At 42.3% G+C, this 24,924-nt stretch overlaps 1 protein-coding gene and 1 long non-coding RNA gene across 4 annotated transcripts in view; one reads left to right on the top strand and one right to left on the bottom strand.

Moving 5' to 3' along the window:
• Positions 1-342: 342 nt before the first annotated feature.
• LOC107517596 lies at positions 343-24,860 on the bottom strand. Of its 2 annotated transcripts, none has more exons than XR_001598556.2 (3): positions 24,754-24,860; positions 6,049-6,298; positions 343-858 (listed from the first exon to the last, which is right to left on the bottom strand). It is a non-coding gene; the product is annotated as an uncharacterized LOC107517596 (long non-coding RNA). The 2 variants fall into 2 exon arrangements; XR_001598557.2 differs by lacking the exon at positions 343-858 and adding an exon at positions 1,571-1,610.
• The window catches only part of B4GALNT2 (beta-1,4-N-acetyl-galactosaminyltransferase 2), a 52,307-nt gene continuing 38,585 nt past the window's right edge, over positions 11,203-24,924 (top strand). Inside the window, exon 1 of one of the 2 annotated variants that reach the window (XM_016158495.2) lies at positions 11,203-11,351. The gene's annotated coding sequence lies outside the window, so the exon portion shown is untranslated. Of the gene's footprint in view, positions 11,352-24,076; positions 24,102-24,924 lie in introns of those variants that run through there. The other variant, XM_016158497.2, reaches the window with a different exon arrangement.

Here is a 24,924-nt window from a genome sequence, read left to right as displayed (position 1 = left end):
ATAAATCTAGTCAAGCCTATGTAGGGCCACCCAGTTTCAGACCTTGCCTGGGTGAGATTCAATTCAGTAGCTTTTCCCAATCTTTCCCCAGGTTTAACTATTTATAGTTCCTTCCTCTGGGAACCAGGGACAAGTTTCCTTCCTATATGAGATCTAAAATTGCTGAATCTGGTGAGTGCGCATACTATATTCCCTCGTCCTAAGTGTAGCTTTAAGCATCGGTACAAAAACATTGTGGTCCCTTGACTTTTGTCCTATGCTTTACTCCTGGTTATGGCAGCCTGCTTCTTAAATTTATTTAACATGCGTGCTTTCTTGAATTTTACTAGGCTGTGATCTGTATTTTCTCCCTCCTACTCTTTTGTGTAGACTTTTCTCAAGGGAGTCTCCTCACCTTACTTTATTTACACGTTTTCCCGTATTCAGGTCCCTGTTCAGGTGCCACTTGCCGTGTCCATCAAGTGGTAAATCCTGCCAAGTCCAGCGCGGCTCTGGAATATATATATGAAAAGCACTCTCATTCACAGTAGCTATAGAAAACGGAGGTAGTGGACATTCTCTGACCTCCTTTGGTAACATGGATACATAGCTCACAGTTCTTTGCACCAATTTTCTTCCTAAAGTTCAATTATAAGGAGCCCCACGATGAAATTCCTCAAGCTTCGCCGTGCGTAGACTGACCAGCTTCTGGGGGTGGCCAGAACAGGGCTGATGATCTCAGGTGGATTTTCCGCTGCCTCCAGAACGTGATCCGGAGTGGCTGATCAAGATGATGTTCTGCAGTCTAGGTTTCCCGGTTCTCTGGAGATGCTGCTTTCTTTACCCAGGTGTGGTGGATTCATGGAGTAATATCTGTAACTTTAATAGCAGTGAGAGTTGCTAATATAATAATGTGAGAGCCTGTTTAGTTGGGCTGGAATGCCTCCTTTTTCTAATCCTTAACCTATATTTCTTCTGACTAAAAGGGGTAGACCTAATTCTCTAGAAGGATGGGAGCTCTTTCTAAAGTTTAATTTATGTTTTAAATGAGAATTATATTACAATAGTTAGGAAAATAAAGCAATTATAATCTGAGTCCTCCAACTATGACTCCGAATTATTACAAATACCTGTGTACAAACCTTTTCAAAAAGTTAATTCTGCCAGTCAGATCCTAACACAGAACTTACTAAATTTCTTTCTCTACTGACTGAATACCCTTAAATCTCTATTTTTCCGAAATTTCTGCTCACATGGTTGCAGTTACACCCTTCCACCTTTTTGCACTAGGGGGAGAGAGTCTCCCGAAAAGGATTTTGTAAGGTTTCTTGCCTAAAGACCTTGGGATGCACGATGAATTACAGTGAACCCCTTCTGAGATAGGATGACCTCAGTGTCTTTGCAGGGAGACCTAGAAACCCTTAACTAATTTTCCTGCCTAACTTCTTTCTAAGAGCCATGAACCCCCTTATTATTAGTATGGATGCTGAGGGACAGGAGCTCTCTTCTGTATCTGCTTCCTGCTGAGAAGGGTCATAGTCCCTACCTGCTGGGGTTTCATGGAGCTCTTTCCCTTTCTGCCTCAGTCAGGGTGGGGTCTTGGGTTTCTTGCTGAAGTACAGCCTTAGTCCCTAGACAAGGAAAAAGATTCAAACTGATTATTTAAATCGTATATCTATTAATTTGACTATTAAGCGAGTAAAGGAAAACAGGCTTGGTTAATATATTTCTTAAAGAGTAAAAAGATCTCTGGCCTGAAGTCTCCTCCCTGCTCAGACTTTAAGGGCCCTGCCTGGCTTAACACCATTTCTGTTTAACAATGGGCTGATGACCCTTATCAATAGCTGGAGGATCTGAGTCACCAGTTTTGGGCAATTATCAGGATTTGAGGGAGAGGACCTTTTTTCCTAAAGAGAGGAGGGAAAGAAAACTTACCTAGATTTACTAAAAAGATTAACTCTGCAAGAGATGTCCCATTTCATTTGCTCCCTCTTTGATGGGTTTCATATCTGAGACTAGTTTAAGATGAAGTTGATCACCTTGTTGCTGTAAGAAAATTCTTCCCTTGGTTTTGGTTTTAACATAAGAATAGTTCTTCCATTAATGAGAGACTATCTAGTGAGTAATTTGCATGCTTTACAGAAGTAGTGGAGCTGCACTTCAATGTCATATTATCTGAGATGTTAAAACATTAGATAGCACACTTAATAAATGTTACACATTTTCTGCTGGTGTTATAGTTGTATCCTTCCTGAATTTCAGGCGGGGCCCTTCCTGTTTGTCTCAAGGGTTGACTTTTAACGGATTGCTGGGAGGTAGTTGGCCTGCTAGTGGGAAACCCTGACCTAAAGGTGGGTTGTCTACAATGGTTTAGACTTAGGTTCCCCACAAAGGTGCATTGTGTGGTGGGCAACGGGGCTCCCCCCATTTTTGGCTGTGTCCTAGTTTCCCAGACAAGGCACTTTCCACACTGGACCCTGGTCCAGATGTGTGGCAGAGAACTTCATTGCTAATCCTTGTCTCTCAATGGGAAATAAAATTCACGTTAGGCTGACTGTTTATTCCTGTCACTGTACAGTTAGCATTGGAGAGAGGGGCCCATGGGCAGGGTCAGGGCAGAGTGGACAGCTCTAGTATCTAGTAAAAATTCAGTTTTTCCTTTTTGCCATGTCAAGGGTGACCTGAGTTTTAACTGTTGTGATCCTGGCGGATTTTTCTAGGACTGGAGCTTATAAGTGCTTGGGCCTCCATTGTTAGAGAGAGCAAACCCTTGTAAGAGGCTTGCTATGTGGGGCGAGGGCTTATGAGGTTTACATGTCCCTAGCTTCCTAGGGCTGGATGAACACTCGCCCTTCTAGTGCCCTTCCTTTTGCAGTTTGCACAACGATTATGTCTCAGTCTGTTGTGGCCGCCAGCCCCCGAAAGACACACGGACCACCAGAACTCGGTGAGTGAGTTATAGGAAACACTCTTTATTTAGCCAGCTGGGTCTGCCAGGGGTACGCAGACCCCAAATTAAGCAGCCCCGAAATGTAGAGGTACAGGGGTTTTAAGCCCCAAATCCCATTCTTCATTCTTTCTAAACACAAAGGTCTATCATTCTTCTATTCATTACCTGTCAACTCACAGGTCAGGTGCGTAAGTGGGAGTACAGAAGCAGAAAGCTTATTTTAGAATGTTATGTTCCTATGGGTGACAGCCTATGTTCCCATGGACATAGCCATGTTCCCATTGTCACAGCCAAGCAGTAATTTTCCAGCCAGCACAAGTCCTGACAATGCTATGCGTGGCCAGCCAAGATCGAGGCCCTCCAGACCTGCAAGATTTTTATTGCCTAAGGTCACCTCAAGATGGTCCCTGTATTATGGCAGCTAAAATTGGCCCCCTTTTGTACTTTGCTTCCTTCTCTGCCCAGTTCCAGTTATTGGACACCTTAAATGTTGTAGCTGCCAGCCCCTGAAAGACACACGGACCATTAGAACTCAGTGAGTGATAGGAAACACACTCTTTATTCAGCCAGCTGGGTCTGCTAGGGGTACGCAGACCCCAAATCAAGCAGCCCCAAAATGTAGAGGTACAGGGTTTTTAAGCCCAAAACTCATTGTGTTCATTCTGTCTGAACACAAAGGGCTATCTTTCTTCTATTCACTACCTGTCAACTCACAGGTCAGGTGCGTAAGTGGAGTTACAGAAGCAGAAAGCTTGTTTAGAATGTTATGTTCCTATAATCAAAGGACTATGTTCCCATAGCAATAGTCAAACAGTAATTTCCAGTAAGAGTCATTTTTTCAGCCACTACATAAAGACCTCTGGCACCAAGGCAGTCTGCAGGGTTTAATGTACTTAAAGTTTTGAGACGGACTCGTGGTTTTCGCAGAGCAGTCCCTGAAAATAAATTAATCTGGCATTGGTTAGCTGTTTATGTTCTTGACTATTCATTAATGTAATTACAGTGTGAGGGACCTTTACATTTCAACCTAGCACTCAGAACTGACAGAATTCAGCTGCCCCTCGAAACTCACTGACTCCTTTTTGATGTTTGGCCGTGGCTATGATGTTGAGTGTCCACTATATGAATCATTGATTGGCCCCCCCTACTTCTATAGCGACTGTTCCTAGTCTGATTGTCCTTTGGCCAGTCTGCTTTGATGACTGGCTCAGGTTGACGTCTTAAATTCTCTGGCCCTTTTGGACTTACAGTTTCTCTGTGATGAGGGCACTCGTTCTTTCAATGGCTGATCTCTCTACAGAAGATACATTGGTTACAGCATAATTTCCTTTTGGTTTCTTTCTGCCGTGTGGGAGCAGCTGTCTGTTGCATAGGCCTGGGTTCCCTAATGCAGCTGCTAACAGAGACATCTTCTGCTTTCCTTTTTGTCAGTTACTTCCTGGTATATCTCTGCTGTTTTTGACACATTTGTTGACTTCCTAGTCCCAGTTTTTACCTCTAATTTAGACTTTTCAAGATATTTTCCCTGTAGTGGGGATCTCATGAGCTTTCTAACAAAAGGTACAGGAATCATTCTAACCCGGTCGTCTTTGTTCCGGGCACTCCACCCCTGTTCTTTAGGCTTTTCTATTATCAAGTTGAACTTGAACAAGATGGGAGGCATGGTGTCCGGCCAGGGCTCTGGGGTGGCAGGGGGAGGCAAAGGCACTGATGGTAGAGGCCTGTCGGCAATCGATAGTAAAGTGGCCTCGTGGGGACTGACATAGCTACTGGGATGTACAGCGGTCATTAGATAGAATCTTCTTTAGGGCCCCTGGGTGAATTAATTTGGTTGGCGCCTCCCTGTCCTTTCTTGCCTAGCCAGGTGGGCCACAGAATGCCCTATTCTCTCCCTTCCTATTTGTGCCGAACCGGACCCAAGGGAGGACTGTAGTAGCGGTCTGCAGCCATGTGTGTATGTATGGAACTTGATCTAGATATCCTGGGGTCCCTGTTACTACCCAATATACCGCTCTCACTGTGGGGAGGTCTAAAGTCCCTTCTGATGGCTAACCTACCCCTAAGGTGGGCCATGCGAGCTCACAAAGAATACGAAGTTTTTCCGAGGTCAGTGTGACTCTATTCTCCTCAGAGAAACCCTCCTTAAAATTTTCCAACATACAGTCTAAGACAGTTGGAACTCCCCCAACCCCCATATTTGCAGGGAGCTTCCTTTGAGAAGTAGGCACAGAGGCCAATGTTAATATATTCTCTAAAGTCCTAGAAACCTAGTTAAAGCAACACAAAACACTAAAATTATTTTGAAAAAACACAGAATCCTAGTTTTCTTCCCAGAAAACCTTTTCAAAACATTTGCATCAGACCAGTAGTCTAAAGAACATTAAACACAATTACAGTTTGTTGTTTTTCGTTTTTTTTTTTTTTTGCATCGGCTTGGTCTTGGCATTTAAATTTCCATCCTTGTTTCACTTTATTGCATAAAATTCCCCCTCAGAATTTCTTCACAAACCTTCTCCTATACTTTCCCCTCACAAAATTTCCTTTCACAGACCTTCTACTACTTCCACAAACCTTTCACATTTTCTTCATTCCTTCAGTGTGCCTCTTTTTACTGGTTCAGTAATAAACTACCTCTGAGGCAAATACCTTTCTTAAAAGTCTTTCATATATTCTCAAGGACCGTTGCCTTCCTCTGACCTGACCCCATGTTTTCCCACTGTGTCAGTACAGCAAAGATGTCCCTTTTCAGAGACCACTGAGATGCCCGCCTGGCTGCGTCTCTCTCGAGACTTTCAGCGGGTCTTGGCTAAGGCGTAACGGTATAAACCCCAGGCCTGGTCATTCCCCAGAGGGATGAATCACAGTTATGCCCTATGACGTCACTATGGAACTGCAGGATGGGGTCCTCTCAGACCTCGTACTCCTTCACCGTGGGGCCACAGACTGGAAACTCGGAGACTGGTCTCTGAGATCCACACACACGCACACATGCTCTCAGAGGTTAAAACATTCCCTCCCTGGTGGCCCCGGTCTGAGGGGCGCTTTCCCCTGGGAGGTGACCAGTCTCCCCTTCCGCCCTTAAGGTGGGCCTATCTGGGTCCGTGGGTCTCCGGCCTTACCATGTCTGATGTGGATCTGCTGAATCTCCTTGTTCTTGCTGCTCAGAGTCCAGGGGAACAATGGAGTGCAGCTGGCCAAGCGCAGCTGGGCCCCAGAGCACCCACCTGGAGCGGGGTGTACCTTCTAGCTCCTCAGTTGCCTTGGACGACCAGCATCTCAGCGTTGTGCCCAAACTGGTGGCTTCAAAGGGCCAGCACTGTTGGGTTTCCCGTCAGGGAACCAAAATGTTGCGGATGTTGGCCCATGTACCTGGAAGAAACAAGCAGCACTCAGCGAACTAACAATCAAAGGAGGTTTATTTGCGCTGGCAGGCTCAGAGGAGTCGCTCTCCAGAGTCTGAGCCCTGAACAAAGGCAGAAAGGTAGATTTATACATAGATTATTTTTGCATACTTGGCGGCCTTTTGTTTCGCATGCACGGGAAAGGTAGGTTTCCAGGGAGATGAGGTGGGAAAAATTTCCCAGGGACAGGGTAGCCATCTTAGATTTCTTTACATTTCCCTTATCAGCTGGACCCCTCTCAGGACTGTGCCACTGGTCACCTACTACACAAATCCACACTAATAAGACTGGGAAACTTAGGAACTTTGCTTAGTACATAGAAACAGACACAGAAAGGCAGCCGAAACAGGAGACGAAGAAGCAGGTCCCATGAGAAAGAACAGAACAGAGATCCAGGAAAAAAAGAGTTAAGCAATCTACCAGATGCAGAGATCAAAACATTGAACTTAGAGGAAGTGTAGATGAACTCAGCGAGAACTCTAACAAAGATATAAAAGACATAAAAATGGAAATGAAAATTATAAAAGAGAACCAGTCAGAAATGAAGAACACATTATCTGAGATAAAGAGTATATTAGATGGAATCAACAGAGTGGACGAAGTAGAGGGCCGAATCACTGATACAGAGGATGGGGTAGCAGAGGACACCCAATCAGAATGGCAACAAGAAAAAAGAAACCAAAAATATGAAAATAATTTAAGGAGTTAATGGGACAAAGTTAAATGTAACTACGTCCGCGTCGTAGGGGTACCTGAGGGAGAAGAGAGGGACCAAGAAGTTGAAAACCTATTTGAAGAAATAATAATGGAAAACTTGCCTAACCTGGTGAAGGAAATAGACAAACAATCCCAGGAAGCTCAAAAGGTCCCCAAAAAGATGAACCCAAAGAGGCCACCACAAGATACATCATCATTAAAATGCCTAAGGTTAAATACAGAGAGAGAATCTTAAAAGCAGCAAGAGAAAAGCAGTTACTTATCTAGAAGGGAGCACCCACAAGACTGGCAGCTGATTTCTCAAAAGAAACTTTTCAGGACAAAAGGACTTCGCACAAAATTTTCAGTGATGAAAATTCAGGATCTATAACCAAGATTACTTTATCCAGAAAAGCAATCATTTAGAGTCAAAGGACAGATAAAGAGCTTCCCAGATAAGAAAAAGTTAAAGGAGTTCATCACCGCCAAGCCAGTATTACAGGACATGTTGGAGGGACTTCTTTAAGAAGAATAAAGACATGTATCAAAAACATGAATAAAGAATGTTAATAACTACATATTTATTAACAAGTACCTCGAATGGAAAAGAATTAAGTGCTCCAACTAATAGATAGGGGGGCCGAATGGATTAGAAAACAAGACCCTTACATATGCTGCCTGTAAGAGACTCATTTCATATTAAAAGACACATACAGACTAAAAATAAGGGGATGGAAAAAGATACTGCCATGATGGACTCAAAAGGTATTGTGCTAAATGAAGTCAGATAAAGACAAATGCCATATGATTTGATGTACATGTGGAATCTAAAGAACAAAATAAAGACAACCACAACAAAAATGGAAACAAACTCATAGATATAGAGAATAATTTGACGGCTGCTAGGGGGGAGGGTGTTTGGGGCAAAGGGATTAAGATGGACAAATAGATAGTTACAAAATAGTCATGGAGATATGAAGTATAGCATAAGGAAAATGTCAATAACATAATAAGTAAAGGGGAAGAAAGGGTACTAGATTTAGTAGGGTGATCACTTTGTGAGTTATATAGATCTCTAATCACTATGCTATACAACTGAAACTAATATATTATTGTATGTCAACTGTAATTGGAAAAGAGCTCATTGAATTGTACTCTGTAAATGTGAGCAACTGTCCATTATATTTCAATAAAGCTGTAAAACAGGTAAAAAAAAAGATAGATTCTATTTTTCACTTTTTAAATATTGAGTTTAGCTAGGTGGCTTGCTCTATGCAATGGTATATTAGCAAAAGTGATGAAAGTAGAGACTTGGAAAGGGTTTACCCTCTCTTGCTGAACTTAGAAACCCTTGTGCCACATGCAAAGAAGCCTACTAGAAGCTAAGACTAGAGATCAGCATTTCCAGCTGAGGTTTTCTTAGACCACTCAAGGGTCTCTAAGAGCACTCAGCCCCAGGTTCAGCTGAGAGCTTCACAGTCAACCCATAGAATCATGAGAAATAAAAATGTTGTTTTAAGCCATGAAGTTTTGGAATGGTTTGTTATGTAGCAAAAGCTAACTAATACAGGCTGGCTGTATTCTAATGACAGAATCAGTTTTTTCCCAATTCCTCACATGGTCTTCAAATTTGTATGGACAGAAAAGTGGTCAGAAGTTAAGATATACATAAACTTTTGGATAAAAGATAGCTTGGCCAGATGGTCTGGGACCTAGAAGGAGCATGATTGCAAGACCGGAGGAAGGAGATCTGGAGAAGTGTGTGGATGTGATATAGGACAAGGTAAATTTCCTCGAGTTCGTCGGGGGAGATCAAGCCCTGCACTGAGAGAAGAAGAGGGCCCTTTGGCGGAGAGTGTAGAGAGAATTCAACACACATGTCAAAGTTAGAGTCAAAAGGAAAGTTGATTAGAAAAGGGATCACACTCCACAGACAGAGTGTGGTCTCCTCTCAGAGGCAGAGAGTGAGAGCGACCAAGAGAAACTTGGAAAGACAATGAGTAGGGGACCGTGTTAGGGAATGCGGTTTGTATATCATTCTTTAGTTCCTGTAAGTTATTGTTTAAAAGACTTTGATAACCCATTTCCTTTGAATGGACATACAGTAAGGAAGGGGAAGGTATATAGGGTATGTAGGGTGAAAAGGTAAGAATATGTAGAGTGAAAGGCTTGCTGGGAGTTCCCAGCCTTTAGTCCATAAGTTCCCCTTCACAGGTGTGGAGAATGTGTTGTTAGTAACACTTTCATTCTGAAGGTGTCCTGCTGGCTGCGGGTTGATCAACACATTGCAGTCTCTGAATATGGCTTGATTAACATTTTTAATTCTATTGCCTCCTCCCTACATTAGATGGACATATGGGAATGAGCATTACTGTGCACATATTTTCTATTAATAACCATCAGAGGGCATTTATTTCAGAGTCACTCAACAACCAGATGGGTACACTAACTCCCTCATGGATGTCAGTTAGCCCCTGTCCTCCTCCCACCCTCCCGGTGCTTGCCCAAGGGCCCATGAGCAGAATAGCTGTGGTGGTTGAGATGCAGCTATGCATGAGTCTGTGTGCACTTCCATCACCAAGGCTGATCTAGCTTCTGCTGCCACCTTCAGATGTCTGACCTGTCAGCAACAGAAACTATGGCTAAGCCCTCAATATGGTACCATCTCTCCAGGAGATCAATCTGCCACTCAGAGGCAGGTTGATATATCAGATCCTTTTCACTAGGGGGCAATTTTTTTTAACTGGGATCGATACATATTCCAGGCATGAGTCTGCTTTCCCTGCCCAGCTACCCTACTGCTTGTTCAATGAACCTGAGTACAAAGTGACTATAGTGGAGACACATCTTCCCTTCTCAAGGTTGGTTTGGCAACTGCCGCTGCTGAGTGCCCAATCTGCCAACAGCAGAGACTAATATCAAGCTCCTGAAATTCCCTGGGAATCAGCTGACAACCTGGAGGCAATGAACTTCGTTGAACCCTTTACCATCATGGAAGGGCAGTGCTTTGTCCACATGGGGATAAGACACATCTTCTGGGTACGAATTTGCCTGCCCTAACCTCAGTGGTTCTGTCAGCACCCACTCTCAATAGAATGCTTCATCCGTCACCATTGTGTCCCCCATAAAATGTGGAATGCTAACCAGAGCACACATTTATGATGAAGCAATCATGACAATAGGCTCATGCTCCCAGAATTCTTGGTATTAACAAGTGTCCCCATCACAGAAGAAGTGGCTTGACAGAACAGCAGTGGGTCTGCTTAAGACTCAGTTACATGCTAACTGGGAGAAAACACCTGTGTCTTCAGGGTTCATACAGTACACGGCCCCACACCTGACGTTTGTGAGGCTAAGGCAAGAATACAAGTAGAGACAGACATACCATGGGTCTAAACATTTTAAAGTTAAAAATCAGGCTAATGGTCAAATACAATATGTTCTGCCTTCCTACCTTGACAAATACACTTTCATAACAAATTAGAAACTCAAACCCAAATTTAAAGTGTTTGGATCTCTGTAGTGCATGGCAAGCCGCCCCCAGCTGTAGCCCATGTCCTAGCTTCTTCCCTTTCCAACCACTGACTTTGACTTTCCACACATTTGTATAAACGTCTTTGCAAATGGTCAGCCCTTTGGTCACTCTGTGAGCCTGGGGTGTACGCGCCGATGGTAGTGGCACACTCCACACTCCTAGGCAAGACGCCTGGGCACACTCTGAAAGTGGGCAGGGAATTCCAGGGTCCTGGGCATCGACAGAATGGCCTGGGTGTGTGCGGGCTCTGGGTTGGTACAGCTCCTTGGCCCGGACTCCTCATCCCACTAGGACGCCCCCACAGGAGAAACAGAGCAGGACCTATGAAATGCAAGGCCCCAGTCAGGGGCCCTTTTTGCCTAGGTCTAAAGGATGTGTACCTTAAACCAGTGGCCAGTATATGCTGTTTTCCCCCCTTAGCCTGGATGCATGGGATGGGGAACCACAGGGTGAAGAAGAAACTAGGGCCCTCACTATTCTCCATAATAGACTGCTTGAATAATTTTTACTTCCCCTCCTTCATGATCTTGCATTTATAAAAGCGAAGGCCCTAGTGCACAAGCAGGAATGTTCTCCTCAAAATGCATAGTTTTGGTTTCAATGAACTGGAAACGGAAACTGCCTTCCGGAGGTTTAAAAAGAGAGAAGTAGAGGATGGCTAAGAATTGCTTATCTAAGTTGGTTGGCCCCTTATTTTTCTTAGCCTCTCACTTGTGTGGACCTGTGCTGCTCTGATTTTGACTCCTGAGAACACCTGGACCAGCTACGATTCACCATCCGGGTAGAGCAGGTACTGTTTGTCCCAAGGCAATGGTATAACACCAATAGCTCCTCTCTCCGAGTTTATACAACCTCAGTCCTCTGGCCTCAAGCCAGAACTACTGTCCTATAACTTGTACCAACCCCTCAACCCCTGGGGATTTTCCACAATTTTCCTACTTCATGGTATTTTCCTTCTGTAGTTCAGCGTGAAAACCAGAACTGCACCATGGTTTACTTCTAAATATTTAGCAATTTCCATTGAGATTTCTTCTTTAAGTCATGCCTTGTTTAGAAGTATGTCTCAATTTCCAAATTGAGAAGGGTTTCTGGCCTCTGTGTGTGTGTGTTGTGTGTGTGTGTAATTCTAACTACACTGCACTGTGGTTAGAAAATGTGTTCTGTAAATCACCATTTTTTTTTTTTTTTTGAGATTTCTTTTGGGCACAGTAAATAGTCCATTTTGTAAATATTTATGTGTGAGCTTAAAAAGAATACACATTCTCTATCTTAGGGTATGCTTTTATATGTCTGTGTCTATATACAAACACATAAATTTGATCAAGGTTGTTAACTGGGTTGTTCAATTCTATTAAATCCTCACTTGAATTTTGTCTACCTGAACTGTTTATGTTAAAATCTCCAAGTATGACTGAACACTTGTCAATTTCTTCTTATAATTCTTTCCATTTTTTTGAGGTTCTGTTACAGGCGGACAGATGATTTCTCGATTGCTACCTATTCTCGTGGGAGTGTTCCTTTTATCATTACAGAATATTATTGTTATCCCTGTCAGAATTCATTGTCTAAAATTTTATCGTCTGATTTTAGTATTGTTCTGCCAGTATTGTTCTTTTAGTTTGCTATTTGTTAGTAAATATTTTTTTATCTTTTCATGTTTAACCTGATTGTGTCCTTTTCATTTTGTCTTATTATTAGATATGTTTTAAAAAGGTCACATAGCTCATTTTAAAAATTCAGATTGAAAGTCTGTCTTTTATACATGAGTTTAGTCCACTTATATTTATCATGATTTTTAACATAGTTGGACATATTTCTAACATCTTTTGGAGTTTTCTGATAACCGTGCTTTTTACCTACCCCATTCCCTACTGCTTTTATACTTTTATTGGATTAAGAAATTTTTTCTTTTTCATTTCTCCCACCTCCTTTGTTCATTTATTTATGTCTATATTTTCAATTATTATTCTTGAATTCTTAAAATAACTCACATTCTTAACATGTTTAAAAAGCAATGAGGCAAAACTCAAGTAAGAAACAAATCGTGAGCACAGAAATACTAGAGGGCAGGAGCCAACAGCTACCCTTATCCTTATATTTTTTCCTTCAAAATCTAATGTTGATTTATCTTTCTCCTCCTTCTGAGCAAGACAAGAATGTTTGTATATATGTATATATATATATATATATTTTTATTTTTTACTGTATTCCAAACTTTCCCTTTCCATGCTATTGTGTTCTTGTTTTCTAATACTTCGATTTATAAATATTTACATATTTTAGTCATTATTTATAATCAATAATCATTTAGACACACCAGTTTGTTTCATTGATTTATAATCTTACTATTTCTCATTGTATTCCACTAGCTTCCCCCTGAGAATATTTTCCTTCACTCGGTTACATCCTTTAGTAGGGATTTTAGAGGGGATCTGGGGGTTGAAAACCCCCTTTTACTTTTTGTAAGTCTGAAAATACCTATTTCACCTGATTCTTTAAGTTGGATGAAAGATTATAAATTGACAGATATTTTTCCTCGGCTCTACCTGGGTCGCCATGGGCCTCTAAGATGAAATTGCAATATCTTCTGACATGTGTTGTTGTTGAGAGACGGGGTGCTGCCAGTCTGAATATCATTTCCTTGTTAGTAACCTATTAATATTTGTCTCTTTTTCTCTTTTTAGTTTTAAGTGTTCTATTTTAATCCTTGATCTTCTGCAGTTTCACTATAATATGTTGATTCGTTTTTATATATCTTGCTTAGAACTTTTGTGTCCTTTTCAAATTTCAAAGAGTTAGCCATTGACTTTGAATATTATGACTCTATTTTTGCTCTTCTTTTCTGATAGAACCCTCATTAGATGTCTTCTGGACCTTCTCACTTAACCTTCATGTCTCTTAACCATTTTTTTCCCCTCATTTTTTTCAAGTTCTTTAACTGTCTCTGAGGCACTCTGGAGAATTTCTTTAGATCCATTTTCCAGTTCAGGGAATCTCTTTTCGGCTAAGTCCAAACTGTTTTTATCTGTCCACTGATTTTCATTTTAATGCTTTTCCCCATTTTTAGACGTTCTATTTGAATCTTTTTCGAATCTGCCCATTGTTTTTTCCTATAATGTTCTGGCATTGTTTTAAGGATTCAATGCCTTCTTTATTCCCTTTGAAAAATGCAAACGCATGCTCACTTTAAAGTCTATTCCAAATTGTCTTATTATTTCTAGTTCACAATTTGTTGCTAACTATTTCTCATATGTTGGATTTCCTTACATACTTTATAATTTTTATTGACAAGTTTATCTTTGGGAGAGTCTTTCTCTCTGGGTGTTTCTTCTTGTGGAAGCCTCATTATTATCCTGGAATATGTCCTATTATGGTAACTTTTTATAGTTGCCTTTTTTGGAGTCTTACAAGATTCACTTGTCTTGAACCAGTTTTTACATTAGTTTGTCAGCTGGGAATTTCCACATGCAAGCAGTGCATACTCAGTGACAGCTATTAATCAGGAAAATTTACATAGTTGGCCTTATAGAAAAATAGTAAGGCTCAACAAAGGGCTCAAATTCAAGCCCTGTCTTGGGTTTAAAGTAAACATTACCCAGTAGGGGAGTTAGTGCCAGCTCCTTCCCTGGGATATTATATGTGTCCCCAAGTCCAAATGGCAAAGTCTTTTTTGGGTGTGTTGGGGACTGTGAGGTGCCTTCCAATAACCATTCTCTCTTTTTCATGGCAGAACCTCAATTTTATTCAGGGTGTCAATAAGTTCAGCTAAAAAAAAGCCCCACAAAACACATTTCCCAGCTTATCTTAAAGTTGGAGATGGTCATGGGACACATTTCTGGCCAATGAGATGTCAGTGGAAGTCGCTGGCTTATTAGGAGGGGAGACTCAACAGGCAGGCAGTCTCAGCTCTTTGTACTTGGTCCTCCCTCACCCTGCCTCCCAGGAATGTGGAGTTTTTAGCTCCAATCTTGGCAGCCATTATGTGAGAATGAGGATAAAGCCTCATCCTAGGAATAGCAGAGTGAAGAGCTGGAGGAACCTGGGTCCCTGGTGTTGTAAAACTGCCATCCTAATTCTAGGTTACCTTCCTCTGGATTTCTTTTTATACGATTTAAACAAAACTTCTAATTTGTTCAAGCCGCACTTTTGAGAGTCTCTGTTTCTTGCAGAAGATCTTAATTTTTAATAGATACTCAGTATATCTCCTTCTTGCTGCCTGCTATGTAGACAGCTTGGCTGGGACTCCAGTGGCTTCCTTATAAGTGCCTAAATGCCAGATTCTCCCTCACACTTTTTCATCAATAGATTACAGATTAGAGAAAATTCACTAAGAAACTGTATTAGCTTAGCAATAGAAAGGCAGAATAATTTAGAAATGAGATTTTTATAGATGACTTAGCTCTGAAAGATGGCTAAAGCTATTGCTGCTAATAGAACTCTGAGACCAGTGCCAGGGAGGCACATGTCAGAAAACAACAGAAATTGTTGAAAAGGGTTTCAGAATTTAATAATGAACATTTCATTGTTTTCAGAAGTATAAGAAACTGTGTTAATATCTACAGTCATAAACACCACTGGGAATGTATGATCATAAATACCAACCAAGAAAAAACAATGGATACCCATTAATAGAAAATTGAAACAAAATTCAGTTATTTTAAGTTCCAGCTGGCAGTTCCTGAACCAAAAAGCTGGGATAATATTTGAATATACAACCCATGAGGTCCAAACCCACAGATCCTAGATCACAAATTCTGATGTGGAAATGAGGGAGACTCATAAAATTCCAAGAGCTGACATGTCTTCTTCCCAGAACCTTCCATTCTTCTACTTGCTAAAATATAGGAAGAGGAGTAATGGAGGAAGAGTCTTAAGTCAGCCATTGATGAACAGCTTTAATTTATAGACTAATTTTGAAGACTGTGACTATTTTGTAGAGAAGGCATGGCATATCAGGCTACTATTGCTGTGTAACAAATAGCCCCAAATTCAGTGGTATACAATTGTTAGCATTAGTTATCACACTCGAGCTGACAGATCAATGGGTCAGCTGGAGGAACTCTGCTCACATGTCTCTCATTCTTCTGGAATCAGAGCACTTTCTCCCACCTCCTCATGGCAATGGCAGCAGCACAGCAAAGTGACTAGAAACATGCAATGTCTCTGAAGTCCCAAACTCATTCTAGTTCAATATCACTTCTTCTCCCACCAAAAGCAAGTAACATGGCCAATCCCAATACCAGAATAGTGGGGAAGTATACTCCACCTCTATGAAAGAAACTGCAAAGTCACATCACAAAGGGAGCAAATGCAAGCAAGGGTGAAAAATTGGGAAGAATAAAGCGATCTACTCTATGTGGTGTGTTCATCAACAGTTGGGCACAAGGAGGTATATATAACCTCACTCTCCAGATTTAGGGTTGTGAGGACACTGCTGAGAAGTTGAGAAAGATAAAGATTGAAAAGCATATATTAGGGTTAGCATCATGAAGGTCACTGGCCTTTAGCAAAAGGAATTTCTGTGATGTTGCGGAATGGAGTCCCTAATGCAGGTGGGGGAACAGTGGCAATGAGTATAGACAACTCTTCAGAGAAATCTGGCTGTGCAGGGAGGAAGGAGAATAGTAGCGAAAAGAACAATTAGGGAAGATGATTCTTTTATAATGAGAGAGGCCTGGACATGTTTAAAGATTGCCTGTAAGGGTCTAATAGAGAGGGAGAAGTTGAAGATATAGAAAATAAAAGAGGTGATTGACAGGATGAGGCCCTGAGGAGGGGACAGGGAGGAACTGACTCAGGGAACAGGTGAGGGACCTATTCTATAGGTAGGAGGGGTGACCCCACTAGGTCCCACTCTTGATTCATAATGAACTTAGAAATGACACCAACTCCCTCATTTTTTCACAGTTGGTACAATTATGCTGGGTTCCTTTTCCTGTAATGGGACACCAATGTTTGAATCTGAGTGTCCCTCTCAACATTTATCCCTGCTGATTTCATCAGAATAGGCTCAGTCATTACCAGACAGAGCCAAGTTTCGTTTGTCTTATTTCTTTCCTCTGGTATAGTAAATACACTTCTCATCTTTGAATCACTTGCAAAATACCATAAATGTATAAATTAATATTTATTCTTCTTATCTTTATCCTAATCCTGGAGGTTGGTGGGAGGAGAAGATAGAGACTTTGAATCTCTACATATTATAGGGAAAGAATGGGGCAAGAGAAAAGAGTAGATATCGAGACTCAGAGAGATGAAGTGACATTCTCAAGGACACACAGAGAAGGACACAGCTGGAGCTTCAGTCAGAATCAGGTCTCTTGCACCTTGGTTAGGGTTCTGTCACCTCTATTCTACTGATGCTGATAGCCCACTGGTAACTTTGGAGTTTAATAATGCCTCTTTGTCTTTTACTCCATGACTAGTGTGTTACCTATAGATGTGAATCGAAGAGCTGGGAAAACTCCAGGGTCATACCAAGATTAAGATTTTTGTCAGCTACAATTAACACCTAGCTAAAACAATTTAAGCAGTAAGTTCCAAGATCTGCAGTTGGCAAGATGGAGACCGAGGAGAACCAATGGGATAAATCGGTCCAAATCCAAAGGCCTGAGAACCAGGAATGCAGATGGTATAAGTTCCAGTCTAAGTCTGAGTCTGAAGCAGGAGAAGATCAATGGCCCAGCTCAAAGACAGTCAGTGATAGAGAGAGAATTCTCTTGCTCAGCCTTTTTGTTTTATTTAGATCTTCAACAGATTGGATGAGGCCCACCCACATTGGGGAGGACAATCTCCTTTTCTCAGTCTACTGATTCAAATGTTAATCTCATCCAAAAACACCCTGACAGACACACACAGGATGATGCTTAATCAAATACCTGGGGATCCCATGGCCCAATCAAGTAGACACACAAAATCAGCCAGCACAGATTCCAAACGATTCTGGCATTCTGATCCAAGGTTGTACTGGTGATGGTTGCATTAAAAAAAAAAATTAAAAAATGACATTGTGGGAATCCTATAAGCTATCTCCCCACCTCAGTCTTTCTTTGTCTTTGAGGAGAAGAACCTCATTCCTTGTTTATTCTAGAAATGAAATTAGTGTGAAAGTCTAGAATGATGTTATTGAGATCAGGGCCACTGAGCTCTTATGCTCTGCTGCTCGAGCCATTTCGTTTGTCTTATCTCACTCAAGGAGCACATTTTTCTTTTGTGCATTGTACAATGCCAAACGAAGACTCGGAGGAGATGCAAGTACATTCAGGCACATTTATGTCTAGAAAGAGAGGAAGAATGTGAACAGAATACAGAATGTAAAGACATTTTGACGGAGTTACATTAGGGTATGACGTAGTGAATAAAATAGCATTAGATAGACTTGAAAGTTTTTAAAATGTTAGTACATAAGTATATATAAGAGATAGTTTTTACTCATGTGCCAAGCACTGTTTCAAGTGCTTTACTTGCATTAAGTCTTTTAATATTTTTAACAGCCTGTGAATTAGGTCTTATTATCATCATCAGTTTACAGATGAAGTTACTGAAGCACATAGTAGTTAAGGGACTTACCCAAGGTCACACAGCTACAAAGTAGACAGAAATTTGGCTCCAAAGTCTATGCTCTTATCCCCCTCACTACTTTAACTTACTGTTCCTTAAGAAAATGAAAGAAATGCAAAATCCATCCAAGAAGTGAAGAAATTAGACACAAATTTGCTGAGGGCAAAGACTTCAATATACTAAAAATTAATGAAAGAATCAAGTAATGGTGTAGCAAGGACTCCAAGGAATAGGTCCATAAGAACTCTCCAATTATAGAATACAAATTTGCAAGTCCCAGTTGGCCAAGTATTTATTTAAATCTGGGCGAGTCAAGTCTTGCATCTAGTAAAAAAAATCCAGCTGAAAAACAACTCAGCCTGCTGAATTGGCAATCTTAGTTACTATTGTTGGGTCCAGTGAAATCGTTTTCTTAGTAACAAAGTTTATTTTAACTCCTGGAGAGTTCAGAGTTAAATATAAAGATGATAAAATAAATGAAATCCATTGTATTAGTATTTTTTTTTTGTCATATGCAGGAATGATTCTTATGTTAGAAAGCAACTGGGGAATTGATTCTAGACTTGTGATTTTTAAGAGCCATGTATGAGACCGTGTTAAGTTTATAAATACTGATGAGATGTTTTAAGAGAACTTCAGATTGACTATATTTTATCAATTTAATTAATTAGGTTTTCCTGGGTGGTTAAAGTACTAAGAGAAGTTTTTATTGGTCAAATCAGACAAGTAAAGTACTTAAAAAGAAGAAAAAAATATGAATATGAATATATTACCATTGAGAATGCAACTAGAAATGTTTTAAGAAACTTAATATTGTTATGGAAAGGAAGGCTATCTTACCACCAAAAAGGCTGGAAGTCTACTGTAGCTTATTGCTAGGGTTGTTGCCAAGAACTAGCTACCCAGCCTGGGACTACATTTCCCAGACTCCCTATGGGTAGGTGGACCCAATGACCAGCTATAATTTGTGAGAGGAAGGAGAAGTTATGTGTCCCCTCTAGAGGTTAGGTATCTGGCTTGCCTTTCCCATGAGCTTCTCTTTATTGAGTGGTAACCTTAGAGGTCACACATGTTGAGGGTGAAGTCTTTACAAGATAGAAAGATCCTGAATCCCTGAATCACCCTTTGAAGTAGAGACACCAAGCACCTAACCAAGAACATCCACATGATCTTTACATGAGTGGGAAATAAACTTTTGCTGTGTTAAGCCACTTAGATTTGGGGGTTGCTTCTTAACAGCTATTTTTGTATGCTGACTGGTCCACTTGTGAATGAGACTGTGCTGGTTATACTGTTCCTCCAGACTATCCTCCACATTTCTCTGCCTTGTCCCACGCTCCAGGGAGACATCTGCAGCCTGTATGATTCATGCTTCCTTGTCCTCCTGTTTCCAGTTGGGTTTAGTCAATGAGAGAAACTAGCAAGAGATTAGAGGAAGCAAGAGAACAGAGTATTTCTTCTCCCAGCTTCCTCCCTTGGCTTGGCGGGGGCTGTGGTTCCTCTACCTAGGGCCACAGCTCTTGCTGGATTCAAATGTTCCTTTTCCCACCCCTTGCCCTTCACCCTAAAGGTGGGAACAGCTGCCAAGAGCTTCACCATCCAATGTTGGTTTCCTTAATCGAATCCACATCTCTGCAAATAGTCCCTTATTTGAACTTCCTTTAATTAAACCCTTTTGAGTAAGCCATATGTTTTCACCTGTGAAGTTGATATTGACGGAGGCTTGTGATTGTTTAAGAAAGTTTAAATATTAATCTATGTTTCCTTTGGAATTTAGGATTAAAGCTTACTGGTTTTATTATTGATAAAATATATCTTAGTCTATTTTTGCCACAACGATGCTTGCAAGAAACATTTATCCTCAAGCTCTCGAGTCCAAAGATAAACTATGGGGTTCAGCAGATCTAAGCTGGGCTCAGCTGGGTGACTCTGCTATAGACTGCTAGTTAGCTGGGCTTGGCTCTAGGCCATGGGTTTGGTTTTCATCTGCTTCCTGGGTTTTCTTCTGGAGCCAAGGCTGAAGGGGCACGTTCTTCTAACGACAGATCACTGGAACTCAGGAGAAAAAGCCAACCCAGATAAACATATTTAGCCTCTGCTAACATCCGTTTGGCTAAAGTAAATGTTATGGCTAAGCCTGAGGGTGTAGGGCATGGCCCATCCCGAGGCCATGGCAGAAGAGTGATGCATAATCCTATTACAGGAAAGTGAAGTATTGGAACCAATAATTTCTTCCACCACAAGTAATAAGTGTGTTTATTAAATATAGAGTTTATACTCGTGACTCATTGAACTTAATATTAACTTAAACCCTAGTAATCACAAACACTTTTCAATGTACGAAAGCTACCCTTCAAATAATAATTGCTAACGCTTACTATGGAAGTATGATTTCCTAGTAATACTTTGTGTTTGAAGGACTTGGGTACACCTTTACATGTATTAACTCACTTAACTCTTAAAACAACCTCATGAGGTAGGTGCTGTTATTATCTACATTTTTACGACTGAGGATACTGCGGTACAGAGATAGATGTTGAATAACTTGCCCATGGTCAACACAGCAGGTAGGGGGCAGGAACAGAGCCAGGCTCTGGAGTTCATCTTTTAACCTGTGTATTCTACTGCCTCTTGAAGGCATCCAGACTATTCAGAAGGCAACTGAGTAGAAATCTGCAGGCTTTCAAGTCTGTGCTCCTTTTGCTTTTGTTCACACCAATGACACACTTCTTGACTGCCAGGGTCAGGCTGAAGCCAGCAGGGCAGCACCCTTGACTCCTGTCCTTGCTTCATTGTTCCAGACTTGGCCCTGGTACGCCCTGACTTTCTTTCTGTTTCTTCTGCTTCTCTCTCACACTCACCAACCTGGACCCTCCCTACACCCACACAAAACACTGTGCACCTGGTAGATGGAAACTGCAGGGCTTTTAGATCCAGCAGACCTGGCTCCAATCTCTCTGTGTCCTCTCACAGGTCTCTGAGTTTCACTTTCTTCATGTGAAAATGAGACAAATGCAACACTGAAGGATCAAGATTGTTCTGAGCATCAAATGATATAATAATAAAATTCATTCATTCCTTTCTCTAGCAGATATTAACTATGAGCCAGCCCCTAGGCTAGGGGTACAGTGAAAGCAAACAGAAGTGGCACTGCTTTTCAGGGAACAAGGGAAATAGGCAGCAAACACACACATACACGCGTGTGCGCACGCGCACACACACACACATTAATATACAATTACAAACTCCAATCAAGACTGTGACTAGAAGGTTCTGGGACACCGAAAGAGGAACTTGCCCTGTTCTGAAAAAGGCCTCTTTGAAAAAAATGATATCTAACCTGAGATTGGAAATAAAAGCCAGACAAAAGAAACATGAGAGTATGGAAGAGTCTTCCAGGAGAGAGAATAGCATGTGAACTTGAACGATCTTCACGGATCACTGAGATCCTGGAACAATATCTGCTTAGGACCTTCCCCTCGAGCCTAACCTCACACACCCATAGTGTAATTCTTATTCTTGAGCAAATGACAACACTTCCTTTTTCCATAAATTTATGGGAAGCCAGGTGTTGAAAGAGGTAGTCAAGATGATCTGACTGCTGGTTGACCCTCGAGCTGAACCCGGGCTCCTTATTCCTGCTCTGTCTTTGGAAAGTATCTTCTACTACACCATTCCCACAGTGGGAGCTGTTCCAAAGTTGCAGCCTTTAGAGAGTAATGTGCTATGGAGACAATCTGGACAGTATAAGCGACAGATCCCAGTTAAAGCCTCTATACAAACTTTAAGATTCTGGTGGATGGATAAAAAGATCTACTCATCTTGCAAATACCCAAGACAAGCCTCACATGGAAGTTTCCTTGTTTATTAAAACTGTCATCTACCAATCTGCCTCTTTCCTCAGTCTTTTTTTTGCCCTCCAGTTACAGCGTCAGTTTGCAAACCAGTTCCAGGGATTTTGTTCCTACTTCGGTCCTCTGAACTGTTGAACCCCAATCTTCTTGTTTCTTTCAACATACATTGATTGAACCTCAGCAAGGACTAGATTTGGGGAGGAGGAAAGGCTAGTGACTATGTGGGTAAGAATACAATCTCACCACTAAAGACAATCATTCTCTTAGTCAATGATTATGCCTGCTCTGAGCATTTCTGTGCACAGCTCTAGGGGTAGAAAAATGAATAGGACATGGCTGCATTTCTTTGGAGCCAGAAGTCGCTATCAGGCACTTTACTAGGATATTAGAAATAAATTGAATTATTTCTCTCCTGAGTGCCCTTCCTCTTGGCCAAGTGCGCCGTTTTCATTAGATTGTGATGCAAAGCTGGCTTAACCAGTCTCTAAGACCATCCATCAGCTTTCAGAAGACTCAGATATGGCACAGGATATGCAGCTGAGTTCATATGGGTCACTTGAAGCTTCTTCCACAAGGGACAAGTCACCTAGAGCCCGATTGTCAAAGATAAAAAAATTTGGCCTTTGGTTCAGTGACACCAGTGCCAGCTGGGAGCAGCCTAAATGATTAAGTGTAGAGGAAATTCAAGTTACATAAGAACTAGCCAATTTGTTAAAGTAAGCCAGAAATGAGTCTGCAGGCAGAGAGAAGTGGAGGTTTTATTACTGTGGTAAAATAGAAACTTGCTACAGTGAAAAAGCTTTTGGTCTCCCACTAGGAGAGGTTACCTCTGGCTGACCCTAGATAGCACTTGGATTGTGAAGTGCACAGGCCCGGCCACCCTTAGGGCTCCAGGTAGTCTTCGAGGGGCCATTTCTTCTCTGTCTCTCAGGGCAGCAGCAAACAACCTGCTTGTCTCTGGATCTTGAGGCCCAGGAACTATAGCATGGTTTGCTATAAGGAACTGGTGTTCGAGCTCCTAGTTAATCGAACTGGATAAAAGCAAGCACTTCCTCACTTAGCTAACTTTCCCTTCCTGACAGTCACCCTCCAGCTGGCAGAGACGCTAGAAATCACAAAGAATTCATCTCTGAACTGAAATCACTGGTCACAACACTTCCGTGAGGCAAGTTACGGTTGAATTAACCCTATCCCCACTTCAAAGTCACAGGAAGAGTTTTCCCATTTTGATAGAGCTGGCGAGGCAGGGGAGTGTACAGTGGAACCAGCACTGACCGGCCTTAAGAGCACAACTCCTGGGTGCAAGTTGTAGCTCTGCTGGCTACAAAAATTGGAACAATTCATGCAATCTCTCATAAGCTGGGTCGTTATATCTGTGAAAACCCTTTGTAAGCAACGATATATTTACTATATGGACACAATAAGTACAATGCTTTGCTGACCAGGAAAGCATAACATCCCTCTCAGAGCTGTTTCTAGAAAACAGTTATCAGCAATTGCTACTTCAGAGCTACCCTCCGGCAGGGTTTGCTTTCTGCTGGCTGCCAAGAGGCTGGGAGCTGCATTTGAGACTCACCTACCCCAAGGTTGTAGATTCCTCTGGCATTGATTTCTACTCTCTGCAGACTTACTTGGTTCGATTCATTTTTCTCTTTTATTTACATGACCTTGTATTTTATGTATCTCTTTCTTAAATCGTTTTTGGGACACAGCAGGTTATTATTAAGTACATACTGTACACACATAGGAACACTGCTCATTTTGCATGCCATTGTTTTGTCTACTTTTTAAAAATGTTGTTTGCGACTTAGGCTAGGTCATAGGAAAATACAATACAATCGCCCCTGAGATGAGCCACAGGAAAGCCCCCAGCACTGCTCCTGGCTTATGAAAATGGTCCTGCTAATGCTAGTTTCAGTAGAAGTTCACCTGACTCTTCCGGGTACAAAAGCATTAAGTGGCTGCGCAGGTCTGTTAGAGGGATTCGACTCACTTAGCTTCCCTCCGGGCGTCTTTTTGCCAGAAAATTTCAGTGGAATAAGTGGTGGAGGGCGGAGGCGGCGCAAAGGCTGAACTTGGCGAACCCAAGTGTGAAGGACGGGCGAGGCCGTGAGGCTGGTTAAAAGGCAAGGGAGGGGCCATGGGGGTAGGGACACTAGAGGTGGGCGCAGGGATTTTGTTGATCTTTAGGGTGAAGCGAGAAGTCCGATTTTCCCCTTAGAAGAAGAGGTCCTAGGTAGAGGCTGGGAGGTCTCCAGGGCGGAGCGCGAGCCTCACTGCAGCCCTCCGGCGGCGCGTGGCGCGGGTTCGAACGCGCTGCGAAGCCGGTTCCCGCAGCTGGGGGAGGATGACCCGGGAGGGAGAAGGGCAGCGCGAGCGCAGCTGCACGCCCTGGTCCGAGAGCCGGCACGCGGCCGCGCTCCGTGCAGCCTTCCCCTGTCCGTCGCCATTTGGAGGTTTGGATAAACCGCTGAAACCACGCGGTCCTCCTCGGACCACTGACATGGGGGAGCCTGGCCGGCCGGGGGACTCCACGTCCGAGGGGCGGAAAACGCTCGGGCTTCCGACTCCTCCAGACGTGGTTGGACTCTCATTTCCTCCACTTGCTAGCCGATCACCCCACTTTGCCTTAGTCTCCCCGTTCTAAAAGTAGGGCTAATAACTACTCACCTCGTATGGCTGTTGTAACGAATAAAAGTCATAACGTAAACAAAGCGTTTAGAGTCTGCTCGTATCTAGTATCATGAGCAGAGGCCAGTGGTCATTGCTGTCACCTACCTTCTCCCGCTCTGCGGGGCGAGGGCCATTCGAGGATCTGTTCGCCGCGAGGTTCGCTCGTTCCCAAACAGTACTTGGGTTGGAAGTCCTGCGCCGAGCTGGGCTCACCCAGGAGCTAGGCGGGGGTTGGCGGTGACGTGAGATTCGGGGACCTGTCGCACCTTCCTTCAC

This window comes from Rousettus aegyptiacus, unplaced genomic scaffold (assembly GCF_014176215.1).
Source record: "Rousettus aegyptiacus isolate mRouAeg1 unplaced genomic scaffold, mRouAeg1.p scaffold_m13_p_6, whole genome shotgun sequence".
In the NCBI taxonomy this organism is placed as follows: Eukaryota; Metazoa; Chordata; class Mammalia; order Chiroptera; family Pteropodidae; genus Rousettus; species Rousettus aegyptiacus.
This window is presented reverse-complemented; position numbering and strand designations above follow the sequence as displayed.